Source organism: Pelobates fuscus, chromosome 2 (genome assembly GCF_036172605.1).
Source record: "Pelobates fuscus isolate aPelFus1 chromosome 2, aPelFus1.pri, whole genome shotgun sequence".
Classification (NCBI taxonomy): Eukaryota; Metazoa; Chordata; class Amphibia; order Anura; family Pelobatidae; genus Pelobates; species Pelobates fuscus.
Genome location: NC_086318.1, coordinates 337,926,162 through 337,950,049, shown reverse-complemented (window position 1 = coordinate 337,950,049; position 23,888 = coordinate 337,926,162). Strand labels below are relative to the sequence as shown.

General features: G+C 43.5%; 1 protein-coding gene across 1 annotated transcript in view; it reads right to left on the bottom strand.

Annotated features, from left to right (window-relative positions):
* The window catches only part of FHL5 (four and a half LIM domains 5), a 172,522-nt gene extending 149,461 nt beyond the window's left edge, over positions 1–23,061 (bottom strand). Inside the window, exon 1 of the mRNA XM_063443584.1 lies at positions 23,053–23,061. The gene's annotated coding sequence lies outside the window, so the exon portion shown is untranslated. The remainder of the gene's footprint in view (positions 1–23,052) is intronic.
* Between the last annotated feature and the right edge of the window lie 827 nt (positions 23,062–23,888).

Sequence of the window (23,888 nt, the reverse complement as noted above, 5' to 3'; positions counted from 1 at the left end):
ACACTAACATACATACACACACACTAACAGACATACACACACTAACAGACACACACTAACAGACATACACACACACACTAACAGACATACACACACACACACACACACTAACAGACACACACTAACAGACATACACACACTAACAGACATACACACACACACACTAACAGACACACAATAACAGACATACACTAACAGACACTAACAGACACACACACACACACACTAACAGACACACACTAACACACACACACACACTCACTTTTTTTAATTTAACCCCCCCAGCCTCCTTACCTTTGGGAATGCTCGGGGGGGAGGGGGTTCTCCCTCTCCCTGGGGTCTAGTGGGGCTGCTATGCGGTCGGTCGGGCGGCTGGCGAGGGAGCACTTTCCCCTGAGCTGTCTGCTCAGCCACCTCGCGCGCCGCAGAGTGAGGCTGGGAGCCGGAATATGATGTCATATTCCGCCTCCCAGCCTCACTCTGTGGCGCACGAGGGAGCTGAGCAGAGAGCTCGAGAAAGTGCTCCCTAGCCAGCCGCCCTCCAGCGCCCGCCCAGCAGATCGCCCACCCAGACGGCTTGTCAGTTAGCCGCAAGGCTAACAACTCATTTGCCCTGGGCATCTGGGGGCGGCTTTTTTTGCCGCCCCCTGGAAAATGCCACCCAAGGCAAATGCCTTGTTAGCCTCGCGGCTAAAACTTCCCTGGCCCAAGATATTCATCCATACACACACACTGCCTAATACATGCATCCATATACATATACTGCCTAATACCTACATCCATACACACATACTGCCTAATACATACATTGTACATTGAAAACATAATTTATAGCTGTGATAAATGAATGCATTTGAAAAATGTAATTTATAATAAGACTAGCACAGACGAGCGCACACACTAACAGACACACTCACTGACAGACACAGACACACACAGACACTCTCTGACATACACTCACTCACTGGCAGACAGACTCACTGTCAAACACCCACACACTCACTGACAGACACACACACACAGACACTCACTGACATACATACACTCACTGACATACATACACTCACTGACAGACACACACAGGTAGACACTCACTGACAGACATACACTCACTTACTGACACACACACACAGGCAGACACTCACATACACACATACTCAGACACACACTCACTGACAGTCAAACACACACAGACACTCACTGACATACACTCACTCACTGACTCACTGTCAAACACACACACTCACTGACAGACACACACACACTGTCAGGGACCAGGAACCAGACAGAGACAGAAGTAGATGCAAACACACCTTTATTAATAAATAACAAATAATAAACAAAAGCAAAGTCCAGGAATCAAGCAGGGGTCAGTCACCAGAGCGGGTAGTCAGACAAGCCAGGATCAGGAGCACGGAGAGCAGCGGAGTCAGGAACAAGGCCGGAGTCAGGAACCAGGATCAAACAGGAAACACAGGAACAAGGAGACTTCTGGGAAACAGGAAACCACGCAAGGGCAAGGAGGTTCTGGGCTTAGCTGCTTAAATAGGCAGAACTGATTAGCAGCAGGGTGATTACTACTCACAGGTGAGTAACCGTGGCAACAAGCAGAAGCAGCTCATAGTAATTGCAGCTGCAAACTCAATCACTGAAACAGAAAGGTTTGCTGTTAGAAACAGCAAAGAAACCCTGACAGTACCTCCCCCTCAGCGATTCCCCCCATCTCTGTTGGTGGGTCCGGGCTTCATGGGGAAGCGTGCGTGATAGGAACGAAGGAGGGATGGTGCATGGACATCGGAGGCTGGAACCCAGGAGCGTTCCTCTGGACCGTATCCTTTCCAGTGCACCAAGTATTGGATCTGTCCTCTGAAGACCCGTGAGTCAATGATGCTGCGTATTTCATATTCCTCATGATTGTCAATCAGAACAGGACGTGGACGTGGCACTGAGGTGGTGTAGCGATTACAAACCAACGGTTTCAAGAGGGAAACATGGAAAACATTTGAGATGCGCATGTTAGCAGGAAGGTCAAGTGCGTAAGCTACAGGGTTAACCCTTCGAAGTATACGAAATGGCCCAACGTATCGGGGTGCCAGTTTTTGTGAGGGAACACGGAGGCGTAGGTTGCGGGAAGACAGCCAGACCCTCTCTCCGACCTGATAGGTAGGTGCAGGAAGGCGTCTGCGGTCGGCCTGGAGTTTGTAGTTCTGCATTGCGCGTTGCAAAGAACTCTGAACCTGCACCCAAGTGGAACGGAGTTCCCTGAGATGTCCCTCCAATGCCGGTATCTCCTGTTGCAAGAACGTATCAGGCAACATGGACGGTTGAAACCCATAGTTTGCCAGGAACGGGGATAGCCGGGAGGAGGCATTAATCGCACTATTGTGGGCAAACTCCGCCCAGGGTAGCAGATCAGACCAGTTGTTCTGGTGGTCAGAAATGTAGCAACGCAGAAACTGTTCCAGTGTTTGGTTAGCTCGTTCCGCTGCACCATTGGATTGCGGGTGGTAGGCCGAGGAGAAGGAAAGCTGAATTCCCATTTGCGTACAAAAAGCTCTCCAAAATCTTGACACGAACTGGCTACCCCTATCTGAGACTATCACTTTGGGTAACCCATGCAAACGAAAGATCTCCCGACCAAAAATTGTTGCAAGTTCCTGGGAAGTTGGTAGTTTTTTCAAGGGAATGCAATGCGACATCTTCGAGAATCGGTCAACAACCATGAGAACGACTGTATTGCCACGAGAGACCGGAAGATCTACGATAAAATCCATGGACAAGTGGGTCCAGGGTCGTTCACCATTAGGTATGGTTTGCAGGAGACCCACTGGAGAGCGTCGTGGGGTTTTGTTTTGAGCGCACACAGGACAGGCAGCTACAAAAGCGGTGACATCCGAACGGAGACTAGGCCACCAAAATTGCCGGGATACGGACCAGATTAACTGGTTTTTGCCTGGATGTCCAGCTGCTTTGGAGTCGTGGTATGTACTCAATAGTTTAGTACGGAGGTTAATAGGTACAAAACAACGGCCATTAGGTTTCTCTGGAGGAGCATTACTTTGTGCAGCCAGAATCTCCTCGCCTAGGGGTGAGGTGAGGTTAGTACGGATGGTTGCCAGTATATGGTCCGGAGGAATCACAGGAGTAGGGGTTATCTCCTCTCTAGATGGAGGGGAGAACTGTCGAGACAAGGCATCAGCCTGGATGTTTTTTGTACCGGGCAAGTAAGAAACCACATAATTGAATCTTGATAGGAAGAGAGCCCATCTAGCTTGCCGGGGGGAAAGTCGCTTAGCTTCAGAAAGATATGTTAGATTCTTGTGGTCTGTGAGTATGAGGATTGGCACTGAAGTACCCTCAAGAAGGTGCCTCCATTCTTTGAGAGCTAAAATTATGGCTAGAAGTTCTCTATCACCAATCTGGTAGTTGCATTCCGCCGGGTTCAATTTCCTCGAGAAATACCCGCACGGATGCCTGGAACTCTCTGGGTTAGGACGTTGAGACAGGAGGGCGCCCACTCCTGTCTCAGACGCATCGACCTCAAGAATGAATGGTAAGGCAGGGTTAGGGTGTGCCAGTATTCGTAATGGCCGCTCCTGGTGTTAAATGCGGTTTTCCATTCGTGGTCCTCTTTTATCCGGACGAGATTATATGCCCCTCTCAGATCAAGTTTGGTGAAGACCGTTGCTCCCTTGAGGCGGTCAAATAATTCCGTGATTAATGGAATGGGGTAGGCATTCTTAATAGTAATGCGATTGAGACCCCTATAGTCGATACAGGGTCTCAACTCGCCATCTTTTTTCTTTACAAAGAAAAAGCCGGCCCCGGCAGGAGAAGATGACTTCCGAATAAAACCCTTAGACAGTGCATCGGTAACATACTCCTCCATGGCTCGATTTTCTGCTACAGACAGTGGGTAAATCCGGCCCCGGGGAGGATTGGTACCCGGTTGGAGTTCGATACCACAGTCATACGGACGGTGTGGTGGCAGAACGCTGGCTTGACCCTTGTCAAATACATCTTGGAATTCTTGGTACTCAGCGGGTAAGGAAGAGGCAGAACATGCGCCCAAAACTTTGACCGGTCTCTGGAGACAGGACAATGTGCATTGCTGGGACCATGATAATATCTCAGCTTTGCGCCAATCAATTGTGGGGTTATGCTTCTGTAACCAAGGGTATCCCAAAACAACCTGGTAATATGGAGAGGAAATGACCTGGAATTGGGTCGTCTCATGATGTAGAGCCCCTACAGCCAGAGATATGGGCACGGTTTCTTGGGTCACGTGGGTTGGCTGTATTGGTCTGCCATCGATGGCTTCGAAGGCTAGTGGGGAGTTGCGAGACTGTAAGGGTATAGAGTGCTTTGCTGCAAATGCACAATCTATAAACAAGCCTGCGGCCCCAGAATCAAGTAACGCCCGGGTTTCAATGGATGAATCAGACCAGGAGAGGATAACAGGCACCAAGGGTTTGTGCACACATATCTCTGGGTCTGCAGAAAGACCACCCAAGATCTGCCCCTGACAGTATCTTGGGTACGGACCCTTTGCCGGACGGATCGGGCAAAACTTTAACATGTGACCGTGGTGTCCGCAGTATAGGCACAGGCCCTCCCTCCTCCTAAAGGCTCTCTCCTCGGCCGAGAGGCGTGAGAAGCCTAACCGCCTTGGCTCCACACAGACAGAGGACTCAGGACCAGGAGGCAAGGGAGGTGAGGGAGGTTCGGGTGGGCAAGAAAAGCTCGGTGTCAAATTTACAAGAGGCCTCCGCAGGCGCTCCTTGGATGAGGATCTCTCTCGGAGTCTGATGTCAATGAGGGTGACAAATGATATCAGTTCCTCGAGATCTTTAGGTAGTTCTCTGGCTGCAATCTCATTTTTAAACACATCGGAGAGACCTTGTGCAAAGGCAGCCACAAGAGTCTCGTTGTTCCAGCCACCCTCTGCTGCCATGGTACGGAATTCACTGGCATACTCGACAATAGTTTTTGTGCCCTGAGAATTAGACATGAGTAGTTTGGCAGTAGGGGTGGAGCGAGCTGGAATCTCAAAAACCCTATTGAAGGATGCAACAAATTCAGGGTAATTGTAAATAATAGACCTCTCCGCCTCCCAGAGAGGTTTTGCCCAAGCTAGGGCCTTTTCAGACAGCAAAGAAATCATGAAGTGAACTTTGTCACTGTCTGTAGGAAATGCCTGGGGCAGGGTTTCAAGGTATCCTTTAACCTGATGTATAAATTCTCTGCACTGTGCTGGGTCGCCCCCAAAATGCTGAGGGAGCGGGACAGACCCAGTCATTTCTCTAGCCGCTACAGGTTTGGAGGTTACAACCGGTGCTAGAACAGGAAGTGAGGCAGAGGCGGCCGCAATCGCAGGCTGGCCGGGTACTGGATCCAGATGGGCATACTGGTCCAAATGGTGGTTCTGCTGGTCCCACTGGGTAAGCAGGTTAGGTATAGGTGTCTTGCCTGTACCATCTGTATTCATGGCCCTTGCGTAATGTCAGGGACCAGGAACCAGACAGAGACAGAAGTAGATGCAAACACACCTTTATTAATAAATAACAAATAATAAACAAAAGCAAAGTCCAGGAATCAAGCAGGGGTCAGTCACCAGAGCGGGTAGTCAGACAAGCCAGGATCAGGAGCACGGAGAGCAGCGGAGTCAGGAACAAGGCCGGAGTCAGGAACCAGGATCAAACAGGAAACACAGGAACAAGGAGACTTCTGGGAAACAGGAAACCACGCAAGGGCAAGGAGGTTCTGGGCTTAGCTGCTTAAATAGGCAGAACTGATTAGCAGCAGGGTGATTACTACTCACAGGTGAGTAACCGTGGCAACAAGCAGAAGCAGCTCATAGTAATTGCAGCTGCAAACTCAATCACTGAAACAGAAAGGTTTGCTGTTAGAAACAGCAAAGAAACCCTGACACACACAGACACTCACTGACATACATACACTAACCTACTGACAGACACACACACAGACACTCACTGACATACATACACTCACTCACTGACAGACACACACACACACACAGAAATATATACACACTCACTGACAGTCAAACACTCACACACTCACTGACACACAGATTCACACAATTGTATTTTTTTGAGGCCCATCCAGCCTCCCTACCTTCCTGGGGTCCAGTGTGGGGCAGTTCTTCACTCCTCCCGCCCACTGTTTAGTATGCCAGACCAGAATTACGTCATATTCTGGCTCCCAGCATCACAGAGGGCGCGCAAGGGAGCCTCCCCCGCCGCCTGCCTTCTCCTTCCCCTCTCCTACAGTCATCGGCATTTATCGGCAGAGCAGGCACCTGCCATCAAGGTAAGCAGGAGCCTGCTCTGCCTTTACCTAGGACAGCTTCTGGGGCACCCTTAGGTGGCCAGAGGGACACCGCCTGCTCCCCCTGTGACAGGGCTCCTCTTGGTGCCTCCATTTTCGAGAGCCTGGAGGAACGGCCCAGCGCTGGGCGGGGGGACGGCTCAAGAGCCTCTCACCCAGTGTTGCGGCCCAGACAGGTGCAGCCCACCAGGAAACATCAAGGTGGGCGCCCTCAGCAGGCTTAAAATTTTCATAGAATACTATATCCCAGTCCCCCCTCTATAATAAATCCCAGCACCCCCATCTACTAAACCCATCTAAGAAATTAGCCAACAAGCAGACTCCACTCACATTGCCGCTGCCAGTATGCGACTCCGGAATCCAGCCTCTGGTATACCCCTAATGGCGCCGTCCGCATCCTGTGCCAAAGCGGATCCTCCCGCTACTCCTTGAAACCCTGTGAAGGTGGAGCACGTTGACGTCACGTCGGAATGTGACGTGGCGTTGCGTGCCTCCATGCATTTCCAGGTCTTTCACTGTCCATCGGCGGCCATTGCAAAACACTGACCAACACACATTCACTGACAGACACACACACTGACAGACACACAGACAGACAGACACACACTCTCTGACAGACAGACACACACTGACAGACACACAGACACACACATTGACATGCTCGCTACACGCCATCACTATTTTCTATTAAATTCCCATAGGAAAGCATTTAATTAACGCTTTCCTACGGGGAAGGCATAATGTGCTCAAGCTGCGAATACGCATTGTGTTTCCTCTCTTGATGATGTTGGAGGAGGCGGAGAGAAAGACATTTCCAGTGGATCTCTGTGCTGGAATAAGGAACGTGAAAATTTTTTTTTTTAAACCTTTGACTGCTGTTGGCTGTTGGAGTGGGGGAGCGCAGGGGCAGAAGTATACTATAGTGTTAGGAATACAGCTTTGTATTCCTAACACTATAGTGTTCCTTAAATGCATCCCTCTTTGTCCATTTCAAATGTTGGGAGGTCGCTCTAATAAATGACCTAGAAAATTAAAGTGCAACAGTAAGATGTAGAGCCTTGCATATTAAAGTTTTCTTAGTTGGCAACCTGGTTATGTTACAGGATTGTTAGTCCTGATACTATGCAATAGGCCAATAGATTTTCTCACGAACCATTATTTCATTATCAATTAGAAAAACTAATGGTGTTTATACATATGTGTTCATTCAATAGAGTGTTTTTGATTTATGATATATGTTTCTCTCAGTTTATCAATGCAAATTAAAGAAGATATGGAAGAAAAACTACTATATACCTTCAGCAATGACCACTGATACTTACACAAACTAACATTTAAAGATGGAATATTTTCAGTCTCCATCAAAGACATAGCCAGATCATCTGCACAACTTTATTTATTGTTAAAATACCATCACACATTTATGATAATAGATACAAATCTACTATGTACAGATAATGAGGCAGTCACTGTCACACTGTGTCACTTCCTGGTTTAGCTTGCACGCAAAATCTAAATTTAAAGACAAAGTGGGCCAAAGTGAAGGCAGCAACTCCTGGGGCACGTTCTTGAAAGTTCCTGGTGGCTCCTCATGGAAGCTGCATTAATGCCTTTGTATTGTCCAGTCCACTCCCTTACTGTAATTTCTAGTTATGATTTCTCACCTAATATGACTGTGGAGATGATATGGAGTTCCATGGTACAGTTTGAGAGATCAAAGGATCTTTCCAGGCCATTGTAGTAACCACTGGGAAGGAACAAATGGTCTATACTCTTACTGCAGTCCAATCCAGCACTTTTGTCAAGTTATGAATGTATGCAAGATATCCCAGAGCTGAATTGAGGGCATAATATTACAATCTGTCAACAATATGATATACACAACCATGTTCTGATGGAAAAAGCAGTTTGAAAGGTGTGCTCCTGCTGGAGGGAAACATCTATGATGAAGGATTTTGGGCACAATTCAGTGGGTCACACCAGCTCTCATACGTCAAAGGATACTTTTCCAATACTGTAAGAAATGGATGGAGTGACTACATGTTAAACAAATAAGTCTACATTGAAAAGAAGTGCACAGAGTGGACCTGTGTTAGGGAAATGTGACAGATAATGGAGAAATAGACATAAAAAAATAGAGGGCTTGAGATGAAGCAATGGGAATTGGTGAAGATGGGAGGGAAAGTATATCTAACATGGCAATGAGTTTGGATGTTAGTAACAACTGCTAGTGTTTAATCTGAATGTGTTGGAGGACTAACTGCTGGTAATACGTAACTGTCTGTCCTCTATTTTACTGAAGAGGAAATATGTTACATTTTTTACTTGCCTCACTTCCTGTCTATTGCTATGTGTGACAAACTGCCATTTGCCACTGGCTTTCTATGTGCCAAACTGCTCTGCTCCCCTGGCTTATGGAGAAGCCTGCTTGCCAGCCTCTTGCCACATGACTATGGCCCTGGGGTGTATGGCCCTTTAAAACCATTACCTGGTCCAATGGACTTTTATTTGGACTAGTGCTTGCCCTTTAAAAACAGTGTATGGACATAGTGAAACTTTTGGGACACTTTTTCTGCCCCTTTAAATCCATGGGAAGGTGTGCCTCTTCCCCTCCCCCTGTCCCATTGTTCTACAGCAGGGCGTTGTCGCAGGGACACTGCCAAACCAGTTGGAACTGGCTGTTTTGTCCCTCCTCTGTCAAAATATGACTTCCACCTATGTCCTGAACCACTTAACCGATTCAAGTGAATTTTGAATATATTTGTCCCCAAATTATGCTGGTAAACTCACAAAGTTACAAAAATGGCATAAAACTATATTTTTTCTGCCTTTGATAATTAAGTTAGTCTATTGTGTTGAGATAATTGTATCACGGGCAGAGGGGAGGATTTCTGATGTCATGAATGGGAGTGTTTAGCTGTGTTGTAATGTATTGATTGGTTGTTCTGCAAAACCCTGTGGGCGGTACTATGTTTGTAGAATGGGCATAAAAGCAGAGTGTTGGATTAAAAGCTGCAGTTCTTCTTCACCCTTCAAAACGTAACTGTGTCTCGTTGTTGAAAGGGAATTTGCAGCTTAACCCCTTAAGGACCAAACTTCTGGAATAAAAGGGAATCATGACATATCACACATGTCATGTGTCCTTAAGGGGTTAATCACTAGCTCTTTTCAGAGCTCTGCCTCTCTATTCAGGGATCCAGCAGATGGGACTTCACCTCTCCCCTACAGCCCAGCATCTTGCCTGGAGGAAGGACGTCGCCAACGGCAGATACCCCTCTCAACCCTGGGTAGCTGTTACACTATGCAGCCATTTTTGTTTGCCTTTCAGATGTAATGTAGTTTTGTGACATGTTTTAATAGATTATTTTCCTGTTTAAACTGTGTCTTTTCCTGTTTAAACTGTGAATGCACATTAGATTCCAATTACTGAGGACACTTAATTATTTAAAGCGGCACTGTCAATGTTTGGGGGCAGCATTCACAAAGATCCCTGATGGTGACATCCCCAAAGGGGTCAAGTGGCTGGGAGGAGGGAGGGGGGCAGGGGGGTTATGGTGAGATTTACTTACCTTAACCTGTCTCTCGTGGGTGCTGCCATGTTCCTCCTTCTGCTTCTTTTCAGCACCTGGTTCTTCACTGCCAGGAGCTGAGTAACTGCTGTAATCTAGTGCGTGCTTGAGTGTACAGCATTGAGGTCTATAGAAGAGACTACTGAATCCTCCATAGACAGAGACAATTCCATGCAGCCATCTCTGGTGATGGCTGTTGAGATTGACACTGTAGTTCTGCCCAGAGTCTAAGAAAGTCAGGCAGAGAAAATACACAGACAAATTTGTCCCTACATTGTCTCTGTATATCTCTTCACTGCGTTGGAATTTCAGTGAAATTCCAACACATTTAAAATTACTATTTCATAAAGATTCTAGTTCCGCTTTAAATGACAACTGTCATCAAATTTTCACTTCTCAATTTTTTAAATGTTTTAACATTTAATGAAACTTAATGATCGTTTTCTTAGATGATGTATATTGTTTGGGTTTGTTTTTTTCAGAAAATGTTACTTCATATCTGTCTGAGAAGCCCTGCTGGGTCAGATTCTATTTTTATCTGACCAACTTCTGCTCAACCTAACTTGCCTCCTGCTGTGATTGTTCTATGCGAAACCGCAGCAGCAGGCAAGGTAAGATGAACAACTGTTGGTCAGATAACAGTAAAGTTTGACCCAACATGGCTGCTCAGCCAGATAAGAAAGTGAACATTTCTAAATAAAAATATCAATATTCATAATTTTAAAAATATATAATTAAGTTTCGTTAAATGCAATAAACTTTTAAACAATCATGTCCTCATGTCCAGTTGATCGCCAAATCCTGCCACTTCCATCTTAAAAACATAGCGTGTATCTGTCCCTATTTAATGCCGGACACGGCTAAGGTGCTGGCACATGCCGCTATCCTCTCTTGCCTTGACTACTGCAATCTGCTTCTCAGTGGTCTTATGTGTTTCCAACTTGCCCTGTGAGAGTATATAATGAATGCGGCAGCGAGGCTCATCTTCCTGTTCACCCGCCCTCCCACGCATCCCCCCTCTGTCAGTCCCTACATTGGCTTACCATGAGATATAGGGTTCAATTTAAAATTCTGGTACTTGTTTACAATTCTCTACACAATGCTGCTCAAACCAACCTATCCTCCCTAATACACAAGGATGTCCCATCTAGGCCATTACGCTCTGCCGAATACCTACCTCTATCCTCTGTTTTTACTCACCTTTAAGGCTTCTCTAGGGCAGCACCGTTCCTGTGGAACTCTGTTCCCTTCTCCATTAGACTTTCACCCAGTCTTCAGTTCTTCAAAAAAAATCATTAAAAGCTCACTTTTTCAGGAAAGCAGATCAATTAAACTGTTAACAGTTTTCCCTCCCCGCACCCTGATTCCTTTCTAGCAGCTGTCATAAAAAATAAAAATAAAATAACATTTAAGCTTTCAGTGAATACTATTCTAGCAACCTAATTTTCTTTCCTTACCTTTTGTATCACTATACTCCACTACCTCTAGCATGTTTCACTATACCTCACCATCTCATTAAGGAAAGCATTGGGAAGCTATTAAAGATGCTCTGCAAAATATTGAGCTGCGCCAATCAGCATCTCTCATTGAATCAATGCATCTCTGTGGATAGTGTTCAGCCTCTCCATACAGAGTGTTGAGATGCCGAACGTCAGTGCCGTCTGAATGACTGCCATTAAACGTGTTCATAGGTAGTAATGTAAACACTGCCTTTTATTTGAAAAGGCAGTGTTTAAATTCAAATACCTGCAGGGACAGGCAATAGACACCAGAGCTACTACATTAAGCTGAAGTTGTTCTGGCGACTTGAGTGTCCCTTTAAACAGTTTAACCCCCAAAAGTATTGAGTCCCCTCTCCTGGTTATTTTAACACAATTTATGATTTGTAACTACAAATGAGACACATTGTATCCCTTTCCCAAAAGGTATCCTGTAATTGTGAGGTCTTTTTTTTTACATTTCATTTTAAAGGTAGACCTATGCAACTTTTGTGTGTTCTCCCCAGATGTAAGCAAGACCGCTTGGACATTTCAATAAATCTTTAACATGTAAAATATTCTCTGATGTTATAGGTTGTCCCTGTTCTTGGGTGGGAGAAAGTATTACAATATAAACATGCAAGGCATTAAAATGTTCCATGTCTTAGTGGTTGAGACATGGGGGAGATAGGCATATGCTTTTAACCCCTTAAGGACCAAACTTCTGGAATAAAAGGGAATCATGACATGTCACACATGTCATGTGTCCTTAAGGGGTTAAAGAAGGTATTCTGGATTAAAAGCCTAGACTGTTTGTGGTCAATATAGGTACCTTAAATGACCAATATACCTTAAAATCTGAAGTTGCCTAGGTGAGCTCCTATCGTTTTAACCATTCAAAGATAAACATAATTTCACTGACAGCCAATGGAGATGATTCTGCTGCAACAACCGAGTAAAACTTGGCCATGTGGCATTGCAGGCCCCTGAGGAAAGCATTGATTTAATGCCTTTCTATTAGGGAGCTTGGATGCACGCATGGCGCTTAAAGCACATGGGCATCAGGTCCACACCAACTAAGGATTTGAAGAAATTGAGAAATACTGACTCAATGGGAACCTCGGTTTTGTAAAAGGTGAGCTATTATCAGTTTCCTCCTGTTTAAACCCTCAGAAGAGGAAAGGAAGCTCACGGGCAGAACTTATAGGCACCGGACTAAAGACTTTAGGGTTAAACCATCCATTAATGGTTTTACTCCTTGTATAACAACAAATTAATTCCAATGACTTTGTTATGGTGCCCGGAGTGTTCCTTTAAGTTGTTATGAGTTGGGAGCGTGTGTTTAAGTAAAATGCTCAATGATATCTATGCAACTCACCTTTTTCAAAATGCTGATGTTATGAGCAGCCATGTCCAGGACTCAGTACCAGGAGTGCTTAGATGTGTCCGTTAATTTTCAATAAAGTTTTGTCATAATTATTTTATATAAGTCATCAAAGAGACATTTCTCAAAATTATTTTACACTTAACATGCTTGTTCATTGCTTAATGTTATCTTTACTGCTATAACTGATATTTTATATTATCTTGAACCTACTTAATTTGACCGGTGTGATATATCACCACTTAATAAGTGCATCACTCCATCAAGTGGTCTTGACCTGATAAGTACTTATTTGATGCTGAAACTCTATTTAAAAAAAAAAAAAAAATAAATCTTCCCTTTACTTTAATATGCTTGTCCTCTGACACAGATATGCACTGTTTTAGTTATACCATCACTTATGGATATTGCAAATCTCCAGCAGAGCAAAATGCTTTATGTGAAGTACAACTTAAGATGGATGATTTTCTGGTCCTAAAAGTATAATTAACTCAGATACTAAAATGTATTGTTGAATTACCTGGGGCTCAATTGGTGCTTAGAGTGAGCATTGAGAAAGCGTTGTGTGGAATTCCTGACTAAATGTATCTTAAAAGCAGTCCTTGACTTGCATTCTACACCAATTTCTGATGAAGTGGATTCTTGGAATTGTCTGTGCAATAAGAAGCGGATTGTATTTGTCCTGAAACTGCTCCAAAAGGGCTGGAAGTGGACATTGTGAAAGAACGTTTCAAAATTGCATTAAGTGCAATTCCTGAAAAGGTCCAAAAACTAGGTAACCGTCCTGTTTCTTGAAATATTCTAAACTATATTTTCAAATATGTTAATTTTCCCAAAGGTATTTAAGAACCTAGAAAGGCTATGGGTGTGTGGAATAAAACATAAATTATAGATCAAATGCTGCTTCATGCTAGTGTCATGTTTACAAATGGCATCTGCACACCACTAGCAGTTAAATAACCCTGCAGTGCATGCTTTACCATAGAAGGGCAGCCAAAGGTTGTTGGGAGGTGGGAGACACTTGGCCCGGGGCCACTAACATAGGAGGGTTGGTAAGGTGGTTGTGGGATGCGGCCTCAAACTAAGCTTATAAAAATTGCAAAAGGAGGAGGTGTTATCAGGATGAACTAATACCCAACACAAAGAAGAAGTTAAAAAATATAAAATAAATCAGAAACCCTAAAACATATTGCCGGACCTTAGATTGGCCAGATTCAAAGTTAATATAGAAAAGTACAGGACAAGCTGAGGCCAGGCAAATAGAATGTACGTAAATGGTAGACAAGCCAAAAGTCAAGGGATACAGAAGTTAGAATAGTCAAAGAACAAGCCAAGGTCAAAATAAGGCGTTTCAATAGGAAGGACGCGCACTCGGATAACTATTCTGGAAACCACAACAGGGCACTGAAAATAAATCAAAATGAGTTTAAATTCTCTAATAATTACTCTGAGAGGCTATTGGTGGTCAAATGACGTCGCGCGTACATCCTCTGGAGAATATTGGGCAAAAACTTTAGGAGCCATGAAATGCTTCTAGACACGGCTGCTGCTCAGGCAAGATATACCCGGCAGCATTCCCATGGACCTTGTGTTAACACTCCGCAACGAATTGCGCCTACTGATCCGAGACCACGCTTGCATAGGAGTGCTACGGCAGGTGTATTGGGATGTCTGCTTCCACAGTTCTGCATGAAGTTGCCAGCCCTTTCCTGTTCTTTAACCCCTTCACGACGGGTGACGGATGAGGTCCGTCATCCAGGGGATACCCTTAACGACGGATGACGGACCTCGTCCATCACGCGGTAAAATTAACCCCAGATCGCCGCAATCGCGGCGATCGTGGGGTTAATGGTGCTCCGGTCTGCCTCTGCATTAGAGGCAGACCGGGAGCACCGGATCGGGCTGCCCCTGTACATGTGCCCGCTCTGACAGCATGTCTGAGCGGGCACATGTGCTCTGCATACTCACCTCCGCCTCCCTGCACTTCCGGGTTCAGTGTGAAGTGCAGGGAGACGGATCTTCAGTGATCCTGCCCCCTGGTGTTAAAAAAATAAAGTACAATTAAAATCCCACCCCCCTTTACCCACCCTTTACCCATATTAATAAAAAATTAACCCCTTCCCTGCCAATTGATCACTGGCTACAGTGATCAATTGGCAGGGATTACATTTTAATATGATCTGATTTTTTTTTTTTAACCCCTGAGGGTTAATTTTTTTTTTTTTTTTTAACCCTCAGAGGTTAAATTTATTTTATTAATTAATTTAAATATTTTTAAATTATAAATTTAGCTAGCTGGGGAGGGTGGAAGTTAGCGGGGAATTGGGGGAATTAGTGTTAGGCTAATTAGGGGTTAACGTTAAAAAAGTTTTAAAATAAGCTTTAAAAAGTTAAAAAATTAAGTAAAAAAAAAGCTTTAATAACGTTTAAGTAAAAAATTTAAAAAAATAAACCCTTTACCCAGTCCAAATACAAATTAACCCCTTCCCTGCCAGTCTATCACTGCCTTCAGTGATCAAAATACAGATCACAGTATTATACTGTGATCTAATTTTTTTTTAACCCCTGACAATTAACTTTTATTTATTTGTTAACCCTCAGGGGTTAAATTTATTTAATTAACTAATTTAAATATTGTATAATTAAATATTTTGCTAGCTGGGGTGGGTGGGAGTTATGGGAAAATGGGGAATTTACTGTTAGTGCTGCTTACTGCAAGTTAGGGGTTAACGGTAAAAGAAAAAGCTTAGAAAAATGTTAAATCTGTAAAAAAAAGTTTTACGAAAGTTTAGGAAACTTTAAAAAAATTAATAAGCAAAACAAAAGTTTAAAAAATAGTTTTAAAAAGTAAAAAAAGTTTTAAAAAGTTAAAACATTTTTGTACTCAGCCGACATAGCTGAGCAACATATAAAGTATTATAGAGTGGTGGTACACATAAGGTTTGCAAAATATACTGTGCAAACTCACTTTGTGTGTCAAAAAGGCAGAAAAAACGCTTATGACCACTACACCTGGTACAAGCTAGCGGAAAAATGATCCCACGCTAAGGTTCAAAATATGCCTTTTGAAATACCCTGGGATGTCTTCTTTAAGAAATGGTATGGCTTTATTGGGGTATTTGGATTATATAGCCTGGTAAAATACTCTAAAATGGGACATGGGCACAGCGTAAAAATGTAAAGTTTGAAAAAAAATGGAATGGCTGTGTCCCAAATGTGCCCCTCCGATGTCCACATATACCTGGCAAAGGTACATACGGGGGTATTTTTGTACTCAGCCGACATAGCTGAGCAACATATAAAGTATTATAGAGTGGTGGTACACATAAGGTTTGCAAAATATACTGTGCAAACTCACTTTGTGTGTCAAAAAGGCAGAAAAAACGCTTATGACCACTACACCTGGTACAAGCTAGCGGAAAAATGATCCCACGCTAAGGTTCAAAATATGACTTTTGAAATACCCTGGGGTGTCTACTTTAAGAAATGGTAGGCCTTTGTGGGGTAGTTTGAATTTAAAACCTGCGAAGATGCTTGGAAATTGCACATAGGCCCAGCGTCAAAATTCAAAGTTCTGTAAAAACTGATATGGCTTGGTCTCCAATATGCCACTGTAGCTTCACAAAATAGTGCCAAAGACATTCATTGGGGATGTCTTTTTACTCAGAAGACTTAGCTGAGCATAATTTGGAGGTTTTGAACTTAGTGGCACATGTGAAATATACAAAATGCCCAGCAAAAATGCAATCCGTATGTCAAAAAATGCACAAAATTATTTTTTACCACATACTTTGGCATATATTGGTGAAAAAATGGGGGCATGCTAAGGCACAATATGCACCTTATGATATACCCTGGAGTGTCTACTTTTACAAATGGTAGGCCTTTGTGGTTTTTTTTTGAACCGTCAAACTGTTATAATACCCCAAATGGAAGCATAGGCTCATTAAATCCGTCTCTCAAAATTCTACTGTGAATACTGAAAAGGACAGGTCTCCTGTATGGCACTGTAGCTTCACGAAATAGTGCCATAGACATACAATGGGGGTGTCCTTTTACTCAGAAGACTTAGCTGAGCATAATTTGGGGGGTTTGAACTTAGTGGCACATATGAAATATACAAAATGCCCAGCAAAAATGCAATCCGTATGTAAAAAATGCACAAAATTATTTTTTACCACATACTTTGGCATGTAATGGTAAAAAAATGGGGGCATGTTAAGGCACAATATGCACCTTATGAGATACCCTGGAGTGTCTACTTTTACAAATGGTAGGCCTTTGTGGGGGTTTTTGAACAGTCAAACTGTTATAATACCCCAAATGGAAGCATAGGCTCATTAAATTCCTCTCTCAAAATTCTACTGTGAATACTGAAAAGTACAGGTCTCCTATATGGCACTGTAGCTTCACAAAATAGTGCCAAAGACATACAATGGGGGTACCGTTGTACTCAGCAGAAGTAACTGAACACATAATAAAACTTTGTACAGGAATAGCACACACCAACTTTACAAAATACACATGAGAAGTTCTTTGTTATACGTTTGTTTGCGAAAACCCCCAAAAAACACAATTTTACTCCAATATTTAGCAGAGGTTGGCGGTAAAATGGCTACGTAGAAAGTGTCAAAACAACCTTAGGTAAATAGCCTGTGATGTCTACTTTATATAAATATATACTTTTGTGTGGCAATTTTGTTTTCTTTTATGGCCATTAGGCTTACAAGACAAACATACCAAATTCTAAAATCGCTCCACATTAAAATTTTATTTTACTCCTTGTGCTTTGTGACCTGTAACTACCAAAAAAACCTGAAAATCCCAGACACATTATATATTCTGTAAACCAGAACAAATAAATGAATTTATTTTTAATTACTTTCCTTAACCTGCACTAATTAGGCACACATTATGATTGCAAAAACTGTAAAAAAAAAAATTTTTCATTTTTTTTGCATTTTTCTGTATTTTTTTTATAATAAGTAAGCATTTATATATATATATGTTATATCAAATTAAAGCCCTTTCTGTCCTTTAAAAAACAGTATATAATATGTGCCGGTGATACCGGAGAAACTGACGGAAGCCAAGCACAGAGAGATGGACACAGGTTTCTTCAGGAAGGAAGAGATTCTTTATTGGATCACCGATCGGGACTCAGAGGGACTAGCGTCACCAAAATACAGCAAAGTCTGAGTACTGAATACATAGAGTACATTCCTTATATAGCACTGTAGCTCCTCCCACAATTAACTACACCCACACATACCCTTAACCTATTTAATGAATAGAGTCTAAACTCATCCATCCGGTCTAACCACGTGGCTCATCTGATACAAAGGAGAGGGACGCGTAATTCCAGTTCTTACATTCCTGCACCTGGTCAGTACAGTGATGACAGTATCTTAGCTACGTGTAATTAACCAACTGATACTACAAACACATATACATACATATGCCTTGTGGCAATCTTAGCCTGCTAAACTTGTATTTTACTGGAATTACATCACATTCCCCCCTTTGATGCCTCTGATATTTCACAATTACTTGAGGCATCACTTAACCTTGGTTTGCTTACACCGCAAGTTACCTTGAACCAAACCAGACTTATCTTATGATGTGAATCTTTTCAACACTCATCTTCCTGCATAGTTTCTCCCTGATCTAAAGCCTTATACTTATATATGGCCATTATCTGTGCAGCAGCCTTCCTCTCTGCTATAGTTCCTATCAGGCTTTGCACAGACCTAACTACTAAGGGTATAAGACACGGCAGGAGTAGACACAACAGTAAAATCAGTAGGACTCCACCTACCACTGCCTTAAGCCCTCCAAACCACTCATACCAGCTACCAAACCAACTACTTGGATTGTACCCTTTCCATACCTGAGTAGGCACATGCGCTAGTTTAACCATATGGCTAGTAAGCTCAGCTATTGCTTGCCCTTCGTCATCTATTTGAAGACAGCAATTGCTCAGGTTAAACTTCCCACATACACCTCCCTCTACTGCCAAAAGGTAATCCAAGGCTAATCTATTCTGGTAGACTGCGGTCCTCATCCTGGTGTTATGCTTCGCTAGAAGATTGAGCGCTTGTGATGTTTCATTAGTGATAATCTCAACCACCGCCTGTAACCTTATAATACGGTTGAGCATATAAATAGGGGTTCTATAACCAAAGGTACCATCCTCAGCCCACGTGGCTGGCCCATAGTAATCTATAATACGCTGGGGAGGCCATTCATCATCTTCCCAGGTACCTATCTCTATGGGTCCCCTTTTCTTCCTATGATTCACATCATACACTTTAACACCTAAAGTCTCACCTGTTTCAATCGGTAACAAGAAGAAGGATGGTTTGAGCATACCCAACACACATGCCCCTTCCCAGTCCTGTGGCAGCTCCGAATAGGCTTTCTTACCACAGATCCAGTACAAATTTGCTGGGGCTCTCCAAGTAGATGTGATGGATAGATCAAACCACACATCCTTTAAATTGGCATATCTAGCAAACGGGTTAGATGGTTCTGAGACATTTGAAGCCGACCACCAAGTTGTATTCTTTGTATCATCATCATAAGCTTTTTGCCCTAGACAAGTTAATTCTCCTACAGAAGTATTATACATTATTCCTTTCCTTGCTATGCAAACATAACCTATGATGGAGGTCTTTAATCTCCACTCAGATTTACCTCTAACACTCATCTGATAATCGGCTTGTGAAGATATTAATTGGTCAACTGCCTCAGAACCGGACATTACCTCCTTTGCTTCCCAAGGCCATTGGTCTCCCATGTTAGTACCTCCACACACATAGCAGTTGGTAACATTAAGACTACCGGCAATACTTTCAGCTAGATCAATGAACAGGTTTTTAGCATTATGGGGGATCTTATTATCTATACTCATCTCTTCGTAAAAGGAATGGTATACTTGATGAGTCTGGGAGGATACCGTATCAGTCTCTATCCCTATAAATAATATTGTCCCAGGGTCTAAACCCGTCCCGTATATTTGAAACACAAATAAATTTCCATACTTATCTAAGAACTTGTCGGGGTTATTAATGAGTATATGAACTGGGTTGCATTCCATAGACTTACAATAAGGGCTAGTCGGCAACTTAGTCACTATCATGTCTTTGTCTACTGTCTGTCCCCAAGTCGCCCACCCCACACAAGACCAATATGGACAAAAGTTATAGTCTTTATTTGGGCATCTAGGACTCACATATTTATTTTTACTACTGGGACAAATATATTTATCATTAGACCCATACGTCCTCTCCCATCTAAGATCCCCACATACATTCCACGGCTTTCTACCACTCGATATCGCTTTACACGCATCAAATAGCAGAACACCCGAAGAATGTACGGATTCTAACACCGTTTTATTAATTAGGGTCCCCTGAGGATCTCCATTCCTGAGAGTCAACCAAATTGTACGAGGTTGATACTCCGGACTGAAGCACTTAGGTTCTCCTACTCCTAAATGGCACACACTATAATCTATATTTAAGTATCTACATCTCGATACATCTCCTTTACACTCGTATTGTGAATGCCAAATTAGGGTTTGGGAAATATGGTTACCTGTTCTCGTAGTCTTAATGCATACCTCACAGCTAGGAGTGTCGGTACCTCTACCTTCCTGAATATAAAAACACATATAAATAAACACAATCAAAAGCACATCTTTCGCCGTCATCCTCAGTCTTCGTCCGTGCGATGGCGCCTCAGCTTCCAGGATGTGAGGGGCTGCAGGGAATGGAGTTCTGCTCGTCTTCACAGGTGTCCCTTCGAGACTTTCCTGGCTTATACACTATGTGATGGTAAGCGGACAGGCTTTATTATGGCCTTCTCACTCACACCTGTAACAATAAAATTTGTAATCCACAATAATTCCTCGTTACTCCGACTGAGTAGTGCGTTTTAACCGGATCTTGCAGGGATTCTCTGGATCTGCTGTAACTTGCCAAGAATCGACTGCTGCTGGTTTAACCCTGGAGTGATGTATCCACGGAGTCACTTCTGCTACTTTTATTGCTGTAGGGGTAGACAAGAGAACAACATAAGGACCTCTCCACTTGGGCCCTAACGGTACATTATTCCACTCTTTAATCCACACTTGATCTCCTGGATGATAACTATGAACAGGGGGATAAATATTCACAGGTAATCTATCTTGTACCCATTTCTGTACCTCCTCCATAGTCTTACCCAACTCTACAACCTGCTGCCGAGTAATTCCTTCTCCCAACTGACTCAAGTCCCCCCTTAAGTTACCAAGTACGGGAGGTGGTCGCCCATACATGATTTCAAAAGGAGAGAGGCCCATCCTTCTGGTAGGGGTACTGCGGATTCGCAATAAAGCTATGGGTAAGAGAACGTTCCACTTAAGTTGGGTTTCCTGACACATTTTAGCCAACTGGTTCTTTATAGTTCTATTCATTCTCTCTACCTTACCAGAACTCTGGGGTCTATATGCAGTATGAAGCCTCCACTTTATACCAAGCATATGAGTCAGTTGTTGTAGGCACTGATGAACAAAAGCTGGACCATTGTCCGATCCTATAGAACAGGGTAGTCCATATCGGGGTATTATTTCTCGTAGCAGGAATCTCACAACTTCTCCTGCTTTCTCTGTACGAGTAGGACATGCTTCTACCCAGCCTGAATAGGTGCACACAATTACCAGCAGGTAACGATGTCCACCCGATTTAGGCATCACTGTAAAGTCTATTTGTAGATCGGACATGGGGAGTCCCCCCATAAACTGAACTCCTGGTGGCTTTACTGGTCCTTGTCTTGCATTATTCTTAGCACACGTTACACATCTGCGTACAATGGCCTGAGTCAAGTTGGACAATCTTGGTATGTAGAAATGTTTTCTAAGAGATTCTTCAGTACTGTCTCTCCCAGAATGTGTCCCGTTGTGATAATTTTGGACAATTTCTACCGCTAGCGATGCTGGTATAACTATTCTTCCATCTTCTAGCTGATACCACTTGTTCTCCAGATACTTTCCCGGTTCAGTCTTTAACCACTCCTCTTCTTGAGCTGTATAAACTGGAGTCCATTGGGACAGTGGAGTTGGTATAAGAGCAGCTATATGCCCTACATACTCCTGTCTTCCTGATTCAGCAGCACGCTTAGCTGCACTATCTGCCATCCGATTTCCCTTGGTTACATCACCATCACCTCTCAGATGTGCTCGACAATGTATGATACCGACTTCTTTCGGCTCCCACACTGCTTCCAATAGTTGTAGGATTTCAGCTGCGTACTTGATTTCTTTGCCTTCTGAATTCAGTAGTCCTCTTTCTTTATACAAAGCTCCGTGGGCATGAGTGGTTAAAAACGCATACTTAGAGTCCGTATAGATATTTACTCTTAAACCTTCAGCCAATTGTAACGCTCGTGTTAGTGCTATTAATTCTGCCTTTTGTGCTGATGTTCCTTTCGCCAGTGGCCGAGCTTCTATCACCTTGTCTATTGTTGTCACTGCATATCCTGCATAGCGGATCCCTTCTTTCACATAACTACTGCCGTCGGTGTAATATTGAACATCGGGGTTCTGGATGGGAAAATCACGAAGATCTGGTCTACTTGAGAATACTTCATCCATTACTTCCAAACAATCATGTTGACTTTCAGTAGGTTGTGGCAAAAGGGTAGCTGGATTTAAGGTGTTTACAGTCTCTAAATGCACTCTTGGGTTTTCACACAACATTGCTTGATACTTGGTCATACGGCTGTTACTAAACCAATGATTTCCTTTGTAATCCAACAACGTCTGTACTGCATGTGGGACTCGTACATAAAGTTCTTGACCCAGAGTGAGTTTATCGGCTTCAGCTACTAGCAGGGCGGCTGCAGCTACGGCTCTTAGACAAGGTGGAAGTCCGCTGGCCACTGCATCCAATTGTTTAGACATGTAGGCAACAGGTCTTTGCCATGATCCCAAGTACTGTGTCAATACTCCCACAGCCATTCTTCTTTGCTCGTGTACATACAGGTAGAATGGTCGTGTGTGATCAGGTAGACCTAATGCTGGGGCACTCATCAAAGCCTTCTTCACATCTTCAAATGCCGTTTGCTGTTCTTGGGTCCATAGGAAGGGGTCGTGCTCTGTACCTTTGATAGCTGCGTACAGAGGTTTTGCCAGTATCGCATAGCTGGGAATCCATATCCTACAGAAGCCTGCTGCCCCCAAGAATTCTCGCACTTGTCTTCTATTCTTGGGTATTGGTATTTGGCAGACAGCCTCTTTTCTCTCTGGCCCCATAATTCTTTGACCTTCAGAGATATGGAACCCCAGATACTTGACAGTTGGCAAACACAACTGAGCCTTCTTTCTAGACACCTTGTATCCTGCCTTCCAGAGAATGTGTAGTAGATCGTGCGTTGCTTGCTGACAGATTTCTTTTGTAACTGCTGCTATCAACAAGTCATCTACATATTGTAACAATACACACTCTCCTGGGATGGACTCGAAATCCAATAGATCTTGACTTAGGGCTGAACCAAATAGGGTAGGTGAATTTTTAAACCCTTGGGGCAGTCTTGTCCAAGTCATTTGGCGTTTTGAGCCCGTTACAGCGTTCTCCCACTGGAAAGCGAAAATACATTGACTTTCTGCGGCAATTCGGAGGCAAAAGAAGGCATCTTTGAGATCTAAGACTGTGAAGTAAGTAGCCCCGCCCGGAATTAAAGCAAGCAGGTTATATGGATTGGGTACAACTGGATGTATACTAACAACCGCATCATTGACTGCTCTTAAGTCCTGCACAGGTCGATACTCATCTGTGCCGGGCTTTTGAACAGGCAGCAATGGGGTGTTCCAGGGGGAAGTACAGAATTTTAGGATACCATACCGTATGAACTTATCCAGATAGGATTGGATGTTCTTCTTAGCCTTCTGCGGAATGTGATATTGTCTTAGGCTCACTGGATAAACCCCATGTTTCAGTTCAATTTTTATTGGTGGAATATTGCGGGCCAGTCCTGGTGGGTTGTTCTCTGCCCAAACTCCTGGTATGTTAAACAATGTCTCATCACTCCTAGGGTTTTGGCTAGTCAACACTGTATAAAGTCGCC